The sequence below is a fragment of the Mauremys mutica genome, chromosome 24 (genome assembly GCF_020497125.1).
Source record: "Mauremys mutica isolate MM-2020 ecotype Southern chromosome 24, ASM2049712v1, whole genome shotgun sequence".
Lineage (NCBI taxonomy): Eukaryota > Metazoa > Chordata > Testudines > Geoemydidae > Mauremys > Mauremys mutica.
Genome location: NC_059095.1, coordinates 1,111,361 through 1,128,746, shown reverse-complemented (window position 1 = coordinate 1,128,746; position 17,386 = coordinate 1,111,361).

The following is a 17,386-nucleotide window of genomic DNA, read 5'->3' as shown; positions in this document are numbered from 1 at the left end:
TAGTGTCTGAGTGCACTGACCTAGGCAGTCTCTTGAGCAGCTTTTCTATGTTCTGCCAGAAAGGGTCTATTTCCTAACTGAGAATTCTGTCAGGGGCTGGGACCCTTGCTTAGAGATCTTTATAATAATTGTCCTATAGAAGGAAAAACTATTGTTATATAAAGGCTCTGATTATTATTGACTGTAGCAGATCATTAATAATCCATCTATTGCCTCTTGTCTTATACTGAAATGGTATAGGCAGGGACCATCTTTTGTTGTGTGTTTGTACAATGGGGATGGGACCTTCCGACATTACTGAAAGATCAATAATAAATATCAATTAATGCTTCTGAAAAGCCCGATCTAAGTTCCCCGCGGAATGGCGGGGGCACTCTGGAGGACGTGAGGCTATCCAGGAATGGGATGAACGGGACCATGCTGTACTAAGTCATGGCATGTCTTCCGTTTACATTCCTCACCTTTGTTTTCAGAACTGGCTGAGAGACCATGCAAGAATCCTCAGGAGAGGTTCTATCTGGTCTGATCCAATAAGCCATGCTTAGGAAGAAGTTAATTTCTGGATACAGAACAGGAATGAGTCATGGATTGACACTGCATTTGTAGCCCTGCTGAAGATTCCCAAGCCTACAGGTTCCACTTGGGCAGTAGGTCCTCAGAGTGCCTGAGGCCTGGCATGAGATGAGACGTGAGATCCGTCTGTCATGGGGCAGTGGCTATGGATAGCAACTGCACTCACGCAAGTGAGAGAGATGATCACTCAGCCGCACAGCGAGTTACTGCTTTCATCTCCGGAGACGTGACGTCAATGGGAAAGTGAGCTGAGTTACAGTAGTTTGTGGTTTTAACACTGTATATCACAACACTGTCACATGGTGGTTCAGCTCAGCCCTGTCAGCTCTCGCTGCTCAGGAGAGGCCTGCCCTTGGACCGAAGCAGAGCGTGGTGCTACTGGTCGGGAGGGAGATACATCAATGAAAATTTGCCCAGGACCTGCCAGGGCTGCGCACAGCTCTAGTTAGAAGGATGAAGGGCTGAGTTATGCTGCTGGGATTCAAAGCTGTGGTGCTTCGGAGGTAGGTTAATGCACTGACTGGGTTAGAGCAGAGAGAGGGGATGGGGTATTTACCATTCACACCTGACCTATAGCAAACTAGACAGCTGCTGCTGCACCTGGCCACGAGGCATCCCTAACCCACCCGCCTTCGTTCTAACAGCGAGTCCTGCAGAGCAGTTCTCCGAATGAGGCCCAGTCTGAACAATGGAATGAGCCTGGCAGGCTGGGACCATCCAGCTCATCTAGTTTCGCTAGGCAGAGCTGCATCATCAGCTGGAAGGTGCCGTGTTTTCAAACAGAACTGAAAGTGTCACGTGAACTCCAGCCCCTGGGAGTGACACAGATCAAGCACCAGTCGACGCCAAATAAAAGTTACAGCTCTGGGCTACAGGGAGCTGGCGAATGGAGATGGGACACAGATGAAACATGGACCCAACGCTGCCACACTAAGTCAGCAGTGCTGGGGTTGGATTCCAGCTGCATCCAGCCTCCACTAAGGGGAGAAGCCTACAAAGAAGTCAGCAGCAGCTCGGTCACTGGGAGGAGCAGAGTGCCTGCCACATCAGAGCGGCTGCAGTGAGTGACAGAGGAGCTGGCTGTGCTGCTTCATGCCAGCTAGAGACTCCTCCCTCCAGGAAATACCCAGTTAGGGAGATGTGGAGGTGTGCTGGCTCCTTTGCAAGACCTGAGCAATGCAAAGGGGCAGTGTCACAGCTCAGAACCCAGCCCTGGGCCTTGAACCAGTGAGAATGAATAGTCCTGCCAATATACAGAGGCTTCTTTAAAACACATCTTAGCAAAGAGACATTTAGACAGTCCTCAGTTTGTTTAAGATGGGACACAAATGATCCTAATAAATACATGAGGCCCCCTCACATTCCCCTCCTCTCTACCCATTTCCTTCCCTTCCCATCTCTATCCCCTTCCTCTGAATTTTGCCTCTATTCTCACATTATCTTAATTTTTTCTTTAGCTAGTTGGATTTTTATAAACAAATTTGGTTTGTTTGAATTGTATAACAATTAATTGATTTCTATTTTATTTATATTTTAACCATTCATATAACAAAATTAAATATTTCACATATAGCTACAATTAGCAAATAGTTAAACTACATAAACTTCTTATTATATATTATTTTAAAATATATATATATATATACAGAAAAAAATAAATGTAATTAAAAAAGGCTATCTGGCACAAATTCAGCCTGACTTCAGTGGTGGGGTATCCACTTGTACCAGGACTAAGTTTGGCCCTTTAAGTGCATCATCAGTAACAAAACCAAAGACACAGCATTACCAGGAAAATAAGTTAGGACCCAACAAGGACCCATAAAATAAAATCTAGGTAACTGGGCACAACTAAAACTTAGTTAGTGAAGAAAAATAACCCAGCTCCATCTGAATATTCTCGGCATGACAAATTCTATACAGATGCCCTGCTTTTCCTGCAGCCATGCCCCATAAATGTTTCTCCAGCTTTAACAAACAATTCTATTTTGGGGAAAACCAGCTAACCGATCTCTTGCGAATCTCTGTATTTACCATACGAACAGGGAGGGATTCCGGTTCCCCAACCAAACATTGCATGACTCCTGAACAACCCTTCCCTGGCCAAAAGGAAACAACTCACAAATGCAGCACTAGTGCCAGCCAATGACTCACTCCTTCCGATAACATTTATTTCTTCCTATTGCAGGGATCACTTACGGCCCAGATGATACAAACTGAGCAGGGATGAGGCCGTGGAGCACAACAGGGAAAAGCCACTGCCTTTCTAAAAAGATCACCCCCAGCCATCATCCCAGCAGCAAGATAGGAAGTTAAAATAAACCCTCACTAAGGCGACCTGTCATGGAGCATGCTGACAGCGCGTAACCAATAGAAATCGGATGATGATAATCATACAAGAAATTAAGCAAAATCCCCCAGAGGTAGTGACAATTCTTCCTGACAGCAAACTACCCTTCTCTGCTGGAGCAGGGAAGACACTGACTGAGTCAATGACTAACTGGCAGCTGGAAAGACCCACCATGGCCAAACCTAACACTGAAAAGAGCTGCGAGAACTGTTACTGGAAATCCAAAAGCAGTAACAACAGCCTGCAGCTCCTAATACCTCCCTCAGACATCATGGGAGTTGGAAAAGATTCACTAGATGGTCTAGTCCATCTTCCTGCCTCTGCACATCACCCACTTTCATCCCAGACTATAGACACAGGGATCCCTCCACCCACCCCACAGTGAGTACCATGGCATTATGCTCCCGATGTGTCCAAATGCTGGGCCCTGGCTGTGAACGCTTCCCAGCCTGATCAGAGTAAATAGACTTGAGAGCTCCTTTGGTGAGATTTTGCCTGCTTTTCAGGATTGGAGTATGATAGCTTCTAGCAGGGATGGAGAGCTGAAACCAGCTCCTAACATTGGATTTGTTTTGATTCTGTTTCTTTAAAACTAATGGTTTCATTAGAAAGTTATCAGGACTTTTACAAAGCACTGTCACATGAGCACCGGAAGTTACCGCATTAACTGTTACACTACAGAACGTGGCACTTTTTGCTTAGAGAAACATTCTGCAACGATACAGCCCCCAAGTTTTTCTGTTTGACAGGGCAGCACAACCCAGGACCTGCCTGCAGGAATTAATTACCTTCTGCCCCTCCCTGCAATGACTGTCTTGAATCAATCTAGTCTGAGCATGGGGGTTTTCTGAGCATTTTCTCTTTTGACGACATCATCCAGCTCTTTAACACTGGAAGGGACTTAGAGAAGCGAGCCATTGTCAATAGCTGTTTGACTTACCGACATTTTTTAAAATTGTAGGTTCTTACATTTTCACACACCTGCTGGGGCTTTAGTCAGCTTGGGCTAGGCCGCATTTTGAAGGGAGCACGACTAGAAATGCCAGTCTAGCCTTTCCCCTTAATGCTGGAGAAGAGACTTTCTGATGGCATAAATCCATATCTATCAGCTACCTTTCATTCATAAATAATGTTCCCACAATTATACACTTGGCATAATTGCTGCTTGTAAACTTCCAGAGGTTTCCCCCCCTCAGGTTTGCTGTTCAATGTCCTCCAAAGGTAACAGGCGGATGAGAAATGCTGGGCAATGAGGGCTCGTGGGGGCAGTTTCTCTGGGGCTAGATTCTGCTCTGTTACATTGGTATCATCCCAGAGTAACTCCACTGATTTAATTGTACGTACTGCAGCTTTACACGGGTGCAACTGACAGCGACTGCAAATGAAAAGCCTTTGTCATGTGAAGTGTTTGTTGAAGCCCACAGAAGTTTATACAGCTTGTGGGGAATTACTGTGTAGGAACCCACAGCCAGGCCAGCCAGGCCAGAGGGCAGGTGGTGATCTCCTCACCGTCCAGGAGCCCGACTGTTCAGAGCCAGCGTGTCTTTACTGCAGTAGCACTGGGGAAGTTACACTGTTGGTCTCTGAAATCTTTCTTCTGTTTAATTACTTGATTGATTTATTATCAATATAACTGTGTCCAAGCAGAGGGCCGTGTGCAGCCAGAACATCGGACAGTAGTGACAGACAATGCTGGGAGGATGATTTTAACTAAAATCACAATCCTACGACAGCAGAACTGCTGAGAATAGACCCTGGGGTCACACTCGATGTTTTGCAGGAAGGCAAAATTCACCATCATGCACCTGGCCAGTTGTGCAACGCTGCATGGGAGAGGAAAATTTCTCTGCCCTGAATCCTGGGGCCACGAGTTGACAGCCTGCAGCAGGAGCACTTAGCTCACAGGGCAACAGATGCTAAAAAGCAGGCAACTTTTTTAAAATCCAGCTAAAATAACTGGCTGGCAGAACACCATTAAACTAACATTACCAGCCTTTAATCAGATATATATTAATGTCCATATCCCCAAGAGTCAGAAAAAAGCTAGAGGCTAACTCAGGCACGGAGATCACTGGATTGCTAATGGGATGGGTGCAGATCTAAGCAACATGACTGATTTGTGCCTCTTGGGGGCTGGAGAGGATGTCTCCAGCTCTTCCCCCACCTGCCGCCATCTTACTGACTTCCAGAGTAGTGAGGGAGCTGTTCACACCAAACCATGCTGAGACCTGAATGTCGCCATTCTGTGTGATTACCCTGATCCAGAGACTTGCATGGTGACAAGTTTCAGGGGGGGCAGCCGTGTTAGTCTGTTTCAGCAAAAAGAACGAGGAGTCTTGTGCCACCTTAGAGACTAACACATTTATTAGAGCAATAATGAATAAATAAATGTATGAGTCTTTAAGGTGCCACAAGACTCCTCATTGTTTTGCTGATACAGAGAGCAGACACGTCTCCAGAGAAAGGTTGGGGAGAAGAGTTAGGGCGGGAAAGCGATCGCAGTGTGAGCCTTCACTGAATACCGTTAACCCAGCCCCTGTAAGGTTCACACTGGGCAACCAGTTTCAGTGCTCCAATCTGGCACCATTCCATTGTTTGTACACCAGCTGTGTGGCTGGAAAACACCCAGCCACCCAAAGAGACGAACAGGAGGAGGTCAAAAGTATCCACCAACATTCCATCTCACCATCTTCTTCTGACAAGATAGGCTGGGAAGATGGAAAGACAGACGGATACACACAGACAAGAGCTGACTGTGTCTCACCATTCGCCTGGCTGGGTAACTTCCCCTTGAGCAGTAAAATGCTGCCTATTCCCCCTGTGATCCCCGTTTCCTTCATATTGAGTCTGGACAGGGGCTAATTTGCCTATTGAGGACACAGAGTAATACAAATCAGTGATCACTTTTGAGGCGGCCCCGCTCTGTGACTGAATGTGCCCTAAGCCCTGTGAGAAAGGGGACCACTCCCCAGGTGGTGGGGGACGTACTCAGAGTGTCAGTGGCCGAGCCGGACATGGATCCCAGGTCTCCTGATTCCCAGGCTCTGGGTTCTAAACCTCCTGCCTCCCTAACAGGAGCTACCTTACATGGGAGAGGCTACCAAGAGACACCCTAAAAGCAGAGCCAGTGTGGGGTGCTCTCCTCTCTGCCACCAGCCTGCAGGCGGCAAAGCCCCGCCTGTAACATACAACCAGCGTCTTTTCACCACCCCGGCCCTTACGTCCCCAGGCCAAGATGTTTTTGAAGGCAAAGGCTAGTTGTCCGGGTAGCTTTATTTACTTTAATTTATGAAACATCAGCCCTGGAGGGATACGCAGCAGTTCTTGCACCATAACAAAGGAGGGAGAAAAGTGAATCCTCACACCTGGGCTTTTAGTGCCTCCCGCCAGTGAGCTCATCAGGGAGACAACAGAGAAAACCAAAGGAGAAGAATAGTGGCTGCCTGGGAGGTGGGTGGGGAATTGTATCAAACAGCCCCCGGGGTGCCCAGTTACATACAGAGCCAACACCCTCCCGCCGCGGGGTGACAGGCGAGCAAGCACCGATCGCCATGGGTCCCTGGCCCAGCATGAACACCTTCCTGGTTCCCTGCCCCACCAGAACCCCGGCACTCCTCTGCCCCACACTGGCCATTCTTCTTGCTCTGACAGGGGGCAAAACTTCCCGCCCGCTTCTGCCTTTGCCGGCACCGTGCGTCACTGACCTGGTTCTTCCCTAGGGAGGAAGAAACAGCCCTTTCAGGGGGGCGGGGGTTGAGGGACCGATATCCCTGCCTAGAGCCAGTGTACAGCAAGCTGGTGCTGGGCTGGCTTCCCTCACCCATCTCTGCCACTGCTCCCTCACTACTGACCCGCAGCCCCTTATTATGCCACTGCTCCTTCTACTGACCAACAGGCCCCCCAGTCCTGCAGCCCCCCGTCCTGCCGATGCCCCCCACACTGACCCACAGCTACCTCTGTTCTGATGGTGCCCCCCACTACTGACCTGCAGCACCTCTACTATTCCAGCCCTGCTGCCCTCTGGGCTCTGCCAATGCCCCATAGCCCTGTCCTGCAGCCCCCTCACCCTCCAACTCTGCCAGTCTGGCCTGCAGCCCCCCATTCTTCCAGCCCTTGGTTGCTCTGGTCTCAGCCAGCCACTCAGGAGTGGGCGGTGAGCACATGCCTCCTCAGAGATGGACTGAAATGGAAGTCGCTGTCCCGTATCCCCAAAAGTCAGAGGTGAAAGGCCTCATGTGATCCCCACCATGCTCCTCCGGGTTCAAAGCCCGTGTGGGTAGTTCAGACCTTCTGGTGACTGCCAGGGCTGACAAACCGCTGCTCGTTACCATCCATGTTTGTGCAACACCCAAAAGTTGAACAGAGCCCAAATAAACAGAGCGTTGGATTTCACGTAGGAAACATCGCCTGTCTGCTGGGGCAGCCTGCAGTGTTATCCGCTTGGTTCATTTCCTCTGTTAGCCTTTTGTTTCATTGGAAACTAGTCGAAAAATACAAATAGAATTACAGAGTTGAGCTTGGAGCATGCAGCAGCCGCACTTAACACACGAACAGCTGGTTTCGACTGAGCACCAGAGAGGAGATCTCGTCCCCAGGTCTCTCCAGCTGTGACAGATCACAACACACAACAGGCAGCCTAGTGTTGCCCAGCTCCCCAGCTCAGGTTGGGACAATAGGGTGCTGGATCCTAAAGGCCAGCACCACATGCTGTGTTGCTCTTGCCGGTGGCCAGAAAGAAAAAAAAACAGACCTTACAAGAAAAAACAGACCTTGCAAGCGATAGCAACATTTAATCCACATCAGGGATGCTTCTGCCAGATACATGCATGGACTGACGATTATGTAGAGCCTCACAAACAGTCGCTCATTAAACTTCACCCCCCCCCAAATATTAGCCCCAGGATAAATGGGGAAACTGAGGCACTGAGAGTTGACAGTTTCCCCACACTGTGAGTTGGCCACAGAGAGGACTAAAGCCCAGGATTGCTGGCTCCCAGTGCTCTGCTTTCATCACTAGATGCGTTTCCCCCACTCTGATGGACCTACCAGAATAGCCACCAGATGGGCTGGCTCAACATACTGATCGAAAAGTCCAGTGTGGGAGTAACCGTGCCTTAGTGGGTCACAAGTGAGGATGCCAAATTCAGGACGAACTGCTGAGAAATAGGGCAAACACAACCCAAAACTGGTAGTTATTCTTTTATAAGATATACCAAACCAGCCACAAAAATAAACTCCTGTTTCACCACACTGGCTAACAAGAAAACATAAAGGCAGTTTCCTCAGGCATTTCAGTTCTTAAATCACCACCAAAATCACTGGATTCAGAGATGAGTGGTTCTTTACAACCTGTCTCATCAAAGAATAGGTTCTTCTTATCCCAAAAGGACCAGCCACACATCCAGATCAATATATAACTTAGATCTTACCCAAAAATCACACTGATGCCAATCCCTTAGTATCTAAAATCTAAAGGTTTATTTATAAAAAGAAAGAAAAGTGAGAGTTAAAATTGGTTAAAGTAATGGCAAAGTTCTTGGTTCAGGCTTGTAGCAGTGATGGAATAAACTGCTGGCCTAAGTCAACTCTCTGGAGTACATCCACAGCTTGGATGAGTCATTCAGTCCTTTGTTCAAAGCTTCAGTTTGTAGCAAAGTTCCTCCAGAGGTAAGAAGCAGGATTGAAGACAAAGTGGAGGTGTTTCCAGGGCTTTTTATAGCTTTTGCCATGTGGAGGGCATCGCATTGTTCTTACTGTGGAAAATTAGAGCAACAAGATGGAGTCTGGAGTCACATGGGCAAGGCCCATGTCCATGCATTTCGCCTAGTCACAGCAGGAAATTTCATTAAGTGTAGATGGGCGTTTCCCATAGTCCATTGTCGGTTAAATGTTCTTTCGATGGGCCACTCAATTTGAATAGGCCCTCCAAGATGTGCTGGCTAATTACTTCCTGAGCGTTACCCCAGGAGTAAACATTTGAAATCCAAGTATGGAGCCAATACTTATAACTTCACATACAAAAACGATACAGGCAGACAGACAGCATAATCATAACCAGCCAATCATAACCTTTTCATAGACACCTCACTCAACCTTTGTACAATATTTGCTGCAAATATATAACAGTGGTTGCAACAATGATCTATACGGTCATATTTTAATCAGCTAACGTCACAGTGGGATGAACCCAGGATCTCCTAGCTCTATCCAAAGGGCAGAGGAACAGTAGGATGTGTTTGGTGTGGTGTTATTGGGTTGCTGGGCCCAACTCACTCTGTGCAAGTGTGTGAGCTCCACTGGGCAGGTTAGTGACCGCACTCGTCGTAGCTGGGAAGGGCGTGTTCATGCCAAGTCCTACCCGATCCCTGGGAGTACAGCTCAAAAGCGACAGAGGGGCTCATTCCAGTGGGAGAAGTGGAGCAATGACTCAGCAGAGAATTCCTAGCCCTCTGGGTCTCTACTGGAAATGTCTGTTTCCCTGCTGAAGCAAACGGGGCATGCCAGGTAAGGTTCACACCTTGTAGCAGCTTTGGGATTCAAACCAATCACGTGGGGAGGTGCCCGGCTGGCACAGCTCAGAGGCCATGGGGATCCATTACTGGAAAGGTGTTTGTGCCGTTCACCCAGCCCTCCTGCACATGGGTGTCCTTAAAGCCTGATATGGACTCTCCTGCCATTACCCCATTAACCTTTCGCTTAGTAGAGTCGGACAGAATGAGACGGTCTCACAGTCCCTAGTAGCCTAGGAGGGCTTGACACTGAGGAGGGGCGGTGAAAGGACAGTGTACTAAGCACATGTCCCATGACAGGCAGAAGAACCACATTACAGCCTGTCACCTCACAGGCCCACAGCTAGAAGCTTTGGGGCATGACCTCTGATCTCCTGCTCCACCTAGGCCATATCTAGGATTCTCCCACTGTCTGGGGTGCTGCAGCAGGGGGTACAGGTCTTTGGGGGCCCTGAGGGGATCCAAAGGCCTGACTCACCCCACCCCAGTGCCATCCTGAGCGTTACAGTCCTTGGGGGTGTTAATAAGGCATCAAACTATACAAGCCAGAATAAATGTCATTGTCCAACATGTCCATAGGCCCTGCTCCCAGAGCCTGGAGTGACAGTGCTGAGAGGGGCCTGCCCCTGGAGTGGGGTTGTCCTCAGTGGCAGCTGGCCTGTTGAATAGCAACTAGTCAACCCTCAGGGGCCCCTGGCTATTTACAGGGCTAAACGGGACAGTGAGGGGTTAAGGTCTCTCCGACTCCAGTTCTCATAGCCCTCAGTGTTAGGGCAGTGGCCTCTGGCGTAGTGTTTACTGTACAGTGCATCATCTCCACAGGAGCCATCAATGACCTCCCAGCACACCCAGACTAACTAGGGCATCTCAGCTCTGTTTATATGTCAACACGTCATGTGCCTCAGTCAGATGATTCTGGAATTTTTTTAAACTCACTGTGTTTGTGAGAAACTCGGAAACGTTTACCTTGGGGCAATGAACATTTCCCACCAGTTTGAGACTCGGTTGCTACATCGTAAGGTGTGCTATTTCTTGTAAACATCTACAACTGCCCTGTGTGCAGAATGCCAGCTCCATCACGTGAAGTGTCAGAGCACCCGACTGAGACCCACTGCAATGGGTGCCAGGTTTTCAGCCATATTCCACTCCCATTGAGACAACAGGAAAGAGGAGATTTCACTGTAGCGCTCCACAATCCTTATCTTTATTTACAGCTACACTATGGATCTTCCCCCTCTCAGCTCCCCAACTTCCTTCCAGAAGTGCCATTTCTGGGTCTCCCTCAGGCGAGATTGGTTATTTCTGTGAGTGGAAGGACTTTCTACACAATAAAGTTCTGGGCAGCGTCAGGTTATATTAGGAGCTCAGTTTACAGACTGAAACAGCATCATGTTGGCTTGGCCTCTCCTAACACTTCGCAAACGTGAGCTAATTTAGCTCACAAGGACCTTGAGAAGTTGGTGGGCTCAGCAGTGTGGGAAGAGCAGAGGGCGGGGAAAGGGACTGAGGAGGGAAGAGCAGCGGAGGAGATGGGGAAGCAGGAGTTCCTATGTGGGCCCACAAATGCCTGCGCCGAGCTGGGTGCAGGCAGCCTAGCTGTGCCCGCTGGTGGCTTGCCCTCCGCTCACCTCTCCTGGTGAGCAGCACCTCCGCTCGTGGGCCCAGGCTGTGGTTTCCAAACCAATTGCTTGGATTCCTACAGGTTTGCCTCCTTGTTCAACCCAAGCACCGTCCTACTCATGCCAGACACCCTGGCTTTCTGCAGCAGCCAACTGAATGGGACCAGTGAGCCGAGAAAACCGGCACAAGGCAAATGGACCCGTCCTTCGCGCCAAGGCCCTCGGGGCTCCCACAGACACCATGGAGCTGGGCACAGGGACCCAGCAAGCCAGGAGACCGGGGCACTTTGAGACTCATTCCCAGCAGCAGACACAGCGCAGTGTGGCTGAGCCCTTTGCTGGCTCTCCCTGCCTGAGCCCTCACGCTCTCTGAATCCTGCCCCTCCCCAGCCCAGCAGTGGTAACGGGCGACTGGTGTACATGGATCCCCACCGCTGGTGTGGCTCTGCCAGGAGCAATGCTGGCTGCTCCCTCACCAGGGGAGCCCTTAGGGCGAGTGCAGCCAGCCTGCTCGGTCATTTGTCCCTGGCTCAGACCTCACGTTTCACGGAGGCCTCTGGGCAGCCTGCACACGATGAGCACTGGCAGCACTATTGACCTAGGGCTGCCTCAGTCACCCGTTAGTATTTACATTGCCATAGTGCTGAGTGACCCCATTCGGTCCCTGCCCCAAACAGCAGAGGTGAAAAGCTCCTTTTCCCATCCCCAGTCCCAGATCTGCCCAATAGTCCAGGCATAAAAACACTCGGTGCACTCTGGTTTCCCCCCCGGGAGGATCCGCCCTGCTCTGACATCGTGTGGGGACAGGAGAGATTTATACATCCTCCACTGAGACCCTGTCTATAGCTCCCGCCACGCCCGGCGGAGCTGGCTCTGGTTGTAGCTGGAGTCCGGGTATTTAGGGGTGGCCTCTGCTAAGGACAAACCGTTGCCCCGGATGGAGGGAATAGTAGCAGCACGCCTGCATGGTTTGTTATTCCCGAAGCAGCTGCCTTGCTGAGCCCTTGTGTTTATACATAGACATGTTTGTGAGCTGGGCTCAGCCTCTTCCCTGCTTCAGAAACAACTGGCGCAAGAGTAAGAAGTAGTAAAAATTTTCCATTGTCAGAGGAAGTGACCAACAAACAAGAGCGAGCAGCCTGGGGCAGCCCCAGCGAGTCTCTTGAGCAAGTGATGCCAACAACAAGGGGAACCAGAGCAGACAAACAAGGGGCTGTTTTTAACAAGGCAACGTGCAGGCGGGGTGGGGAGGCAGTGGGCAGAGTGGAGCCTGGGGCATCAACAGGCTGCGTGGCAAAGAGCTGTGTGGAAAAGCCCCACGGCTTCTGGGAAACAGCCTAGAGCCTCCCACGCTTTGTGGCCTTCGGAATCAGAGCCACAGGAGAGAAGGTCTCTCCCTCCAGGGGTGGCACCAGAAGCCCCAGCCCCCTGTGCCAGGTTCTGCACAGACGTGACAGGACAGTCCTTGCCCCAAAGCACTTACTGTCCTGGAACAAGACTGAAAACAACAGGCGGCTACAAACAGCTGAGGAGAACGCAAGGAAACAATGAGACGGTGCTGGCCAGGTCAGCCCCAGTCCCTGCTCACCAGCTGGCTGGCCACTGTCCAGGGCTCTGCCGGCATCAGGGCAGAGGAGTGTTTGCGGGATGACAGTGACTTAGTGGATGGTACCAGGGAGCCCCTCTCGACTCAAGGGGTGAGGTAACAGAAAGCAACAAGGCACTGGTGGGAAGTGTTTTAAACACCCAGAGCCCGTTCCTGGTACAGTGCTGTTTGCACAGACCTAGCTGGTCTGTGCCGAGAGCCTCCCGGCAGCATGCCTCAGTATCACCCCCATCTTACAGAGGGGAGCGGAGACACAGGTGACAAGTCACAGGCGGAATAGCTGACTGCACCACATGATTTGCCTCCCCCATCTCTATTCAGACACAGGGTGGCCTGGCAGCACGCTCCATGCCTGGACTCTCACCACTCTCCTGCTGCCAAGCCTGTGTGATTACAGCCTATGTTTGAACTGCAAGTCTGGCAACGTGCTGTGGGATTTGGCTCATGCCCTGGGCAGGCCTGTGCTGTATGGTTCCATTTAGAGTCCCTGGGAAGCACAAGCAGGAGTTTGCCTGGGATGTTAAGTGGGATTGGGAATAGAGGTTGTTGCTTCAGACCAAACTGCTCCGTGCAAGAACGAGGGGGTTAGTTGTCACACGAGAGAGGTCAGCATGCCCTACAGGGCGATCAGTGACACAGCAGCACACAGGGGACTGCGCCGCAGCAGTAGGTCCAGCAGGGTCCAAACCCAACAACTCAGAAGGAGCAGGGCATCTTAGTCCGCAGGTAAAGAGCTGGGGGGGGGAGGCTTTCCTTGCTCCTCTGCTCCATATCGCTAGACCCGGTGAATGCAGAGGCCTCTCTCCTAATCCTGCGCAGCACATCGGGGAAGGCTGATGTTCTTCGAAGGGGAGGAAGCAGGAGGGAGCCAAGCAGACATTGACAGCTCCACAGAGCAGCCCTGCAGCATCTCTGCAAGCATCGGCCCTCCCTGTGCTGTGCCCTTCACTGGGAGGATCTCAGAGCAATTTACAGACCCCTCCGCATTCATCACTTACCCCCCGAGATGGTTCCCCTGCTCCTCCCACCACCAGCCAGCATGCCAGGGTGCTGGCACCTGAAAGGAAGCAGGTTAGACACACCCTTCAGGGCAGGTGCTTGGTGGTTCAGCTCCGAGCAGTCCTGGGGATCAGACGGGAGTGCCCGAGCAGGCCCCATGGAGCACAGAACTGGGAACAGTGGAAGTTAAGATTTTGAATGTCACCATGACAGGGCCACCACCCTCCGCCAGCTCTAGGGAGCCCCCAGGGTCACCGCACGTCTCTAGTGGCCTCCCCGGTTGTGCCCCATGGAAGCACAGACATGTCAATGCAACAAGTCTGCAGCGTGGGCAGATCCCCAGGGCTACCTGACCCCTGAGCCCCATCTAGCACGCCCCCGGCCCAGCGTAACACTGTGGGTGGCCTCCAAGAGCTGCTTCTTCTGGCTCAGTCCAGAATCCTGGTGAAGAATCTCCAGGAGGCTGACCAGACCTGCCAGCCCCTCCTTGGCCCTCTGGCAGGCACAGGGTGTCACGGCTGTAGTTTGGATACAGATTTCCTGACTCCGGCTTCCTTCGCGTCTCTGGCTTTCTGCCGGTCGGGGTCAGGGGAGCTGCCTCCATCTGCTGCAGCCCCATGCCCACCGCGAGGCACAGGCACTCCCTGTCGCTGGCTGCAGACTTCCCAACTGCTCACTCGCCACAGGCTCCCGCTTCCTGTTTGTGAAGGCAGTGGCCAGGCCCCCGTGCAGAGGAGAGCCCAGAAATGCTGACCTGGTACTTCCTGGGTTTAGCAGAATTGAAAACAAAACACATGTCCCCTTCGTGAGGGTTAATCTCCCGCCTGCCCCATGCACATGGCCTCGGCCAGGGAGAAACCTCGCTGGAGACACCCGGCCCAGCTCAGGAGAAGGGGAGGCTGAGTTATTTCAGCTCAGAGAGCCCCGTAACCTGCAGGGCTCTCTCCAGCGCCTTCTCTCCCGTAACCCACTCACCCCATGGCACAGGAGAAGCCTGTCCTGCCTCAATGCTAGGATGCCAATTCCCAGGCTGCGTTGTGGCATCCTGCACCTAAGCCCGAGATGGGTGGGTGCTCTCAGTGCAGGCACCCACATGGCAAGAGCCACGGCTTGCAGCTGCCACTGCTTGTATCCTTGAGGCCAAGCAGCTAGTAGCCCTGGAGACTGAAATTGCCTCTCCTCCCTAGACCAGGCATGGCCGAGGCCTGCTGGCAAGGCAGACCGTGATCAACTGCTCCCACCCCACCTGGCTGTGCAGAATCAGAGCTCTTTGCTTCCGGCTCCTAGACTGTCCACATGGTTCTGTGCACCAGCAAACTGGCCGGGCCCTGACAGCTCACTGCAGGGTACCGTGGGACATAAGCAATGTATTAATGGTTTCAATCCAAGCTTAGAAATGGCCCAGGCGTCACCTATGACCACTTCAATACAGGCAGGGTATTAACTAAACATCGCGACACTGGCTCTGGAACAGCACCACAGTTGCGGGTGTGCAGGAAATCTAGGCAGGTATGTTTATCTGCAAACAGACTTGTTAAACATGTCATGTCCCATAGAGTATTCAGTGTATTCCCCCACTAACCTAGTTAACTTGGCCTAGAAGCCAAATACAGCTAGAGACAGCATCACATTCTGACCTCGGTTACACTGGGCTAAATCTGGAGCAACTCCATCGACTTTAGCGCAGTCACGCTGGATTTACAGTGATGTCTGTTAGATCAGGATCCAGCCCAAGGCAAGTTTAGCCAGAGTCAGAGATAGACGGGAGGGGGGAAGCGGCAGCAGCTTTGGCTGCCTGTGCCGGGTGCTACAGCCTACTTGTAAAAGAGTCATGTGACTTTAAGATGCCTCTGTTGCAACAGGAGCACATGAAACCGCAAAACCAAAGGAAACGTCTGCGTAGATTTTCCTCTGCATGGGAGCCATATACCGAAGAGTTCTGATCACATAAGAACAAAAGAGCAGCCAGACCGGGTCAGACCAAGGGTCCATCCAGCCCAGTGTCCTGTCTGCCAACAGTGGCCAATGCCAGGCGCCCCAGAGGGAATGAACAGAGCAGGTAATGATCAAGTGATCTCTCTCCTGCCATCCATCTCCATCCTCTGACAGAGGCCAGGGACACCATTCCTTACCCATTCTGGCCAATAGCCCTTAATGGACTTAACCTCCATGAATTTATCTAGTTCTCCGTCTTATTCTCTATCCATTTTTTAATGATCACGCAGCAGAACAAACAGAAAGTGGCAGAGGGAGCTTGGTGGTGGTTTCTTTTAGCCCCCGAATGGTGAACAGTCCTAGCAAGCGTAGCCAAGGAATGGATCTGGGGATGGGGATGCTGATGTATATTGCCACGGTGCCTAGGAATCCCAGGCACAAGTCAGAGCAGCATTGTTATTGCTCTGACAGCGCCGGGCACAGAGGCTGTCTGGACTCAGAGAGCCCCCAGTCCCGGTGTCACGCAAGACACAGCAGGGGGATCAAACCGACAGGGACAGCACGGGTGGGAAGGGCAGGAGAACAGAACAAACAGGACAATCCATTGGGATAGGGCCTGGCCGAGACACGACAGCAAGGTTGCTCACAAGCCCTCTCCCGGGCAGCAAGGAGCATCGTCCCTTTAATACGTCGGGGGAACGGGGACAAGAGGCCATGTGACTCCCCTTGCGTCAGAGGAGGAAGGCGTTTGTGGAAGAGCCTGGCTCTCCACAGCAGGGTCACCAGGCAGAGGTGCCATATCGCTGCTCTCTGGCTGCGGCCCTCAAGGGAGGACTCCAGTCACCAGGGAGCATTTCCCTGGGCGGGCCCAGCTGCACCCCTGAAGTCAGACACAACACCCCATCAAACGCTACCAAGAGCTCCCTGGGCCCGAGGTGAAACAGCTGGTCAATGCTACTGCACCAAGAGCACAGCAGCGGGACCAGTCCTACTCGACAAAGCATCTCTTTCAACCCCCTGCCAACAAGAACCTAAGAACGGCCACACTGGGTCAGACCGTGGTCCATCTAGCCCAGCGTCCTGTCCTCCTACAGCAGCCAGCACCAGGCGCTTCAGAGGGAGCGAACACATTGCGTGATCGGTTCTCTGCCGTCCAGTCCCAGTGCCTGGCAGTCAGAGGCTTAGGGACACCCAGACCATGGGTTGCGTCCCTGACCATCCTGAATAACAGCCACTGATGGACCCGTCCTCCATGAACTCATCTAATTCTTTTTGAACCTGGTTATACTTTTCGCCTTCACAACATCCCCTGGAAACAAGTCCCACAGGGTGACTGTGAGTTGTGTGAAGAAAAATACTTCCTTGTGTCTGTTCTAAACATGCTGCCTATACATTTTATATTAATAGAAACTACAAGTGCAGAAGCAGAACCATAGGCAAGAGGCCAGGCAGCTTCCAACCAGTGCATAGCAGTGTCCTGGCACTCCCAGTGCAGGGTGGGTGGAGCTGACGTTAATGGGATGTTTGTGACAAGCAGTTGTAATGAATGGGCCACCCTCGGGGACACATTCCCCAAACTTTCCACTAGAGGCTCTAGCTGTGTTTGTTTGCCGGGGGTTGTGTTTCACAAGAGGGCGGGAGAGGAGCTGCTGATTCTCACTCATCACAACATGCCTCTGCTGCCCTGTTTTGTACTATCCATGCAAGTTGCACAATGGGGTCGCTCAGGTGCCACCTGCCCAGGTCCAGGCCCATGGGACGGGCACATAAGGAGAAGGGGAACCGCAGGCAGGTTTTG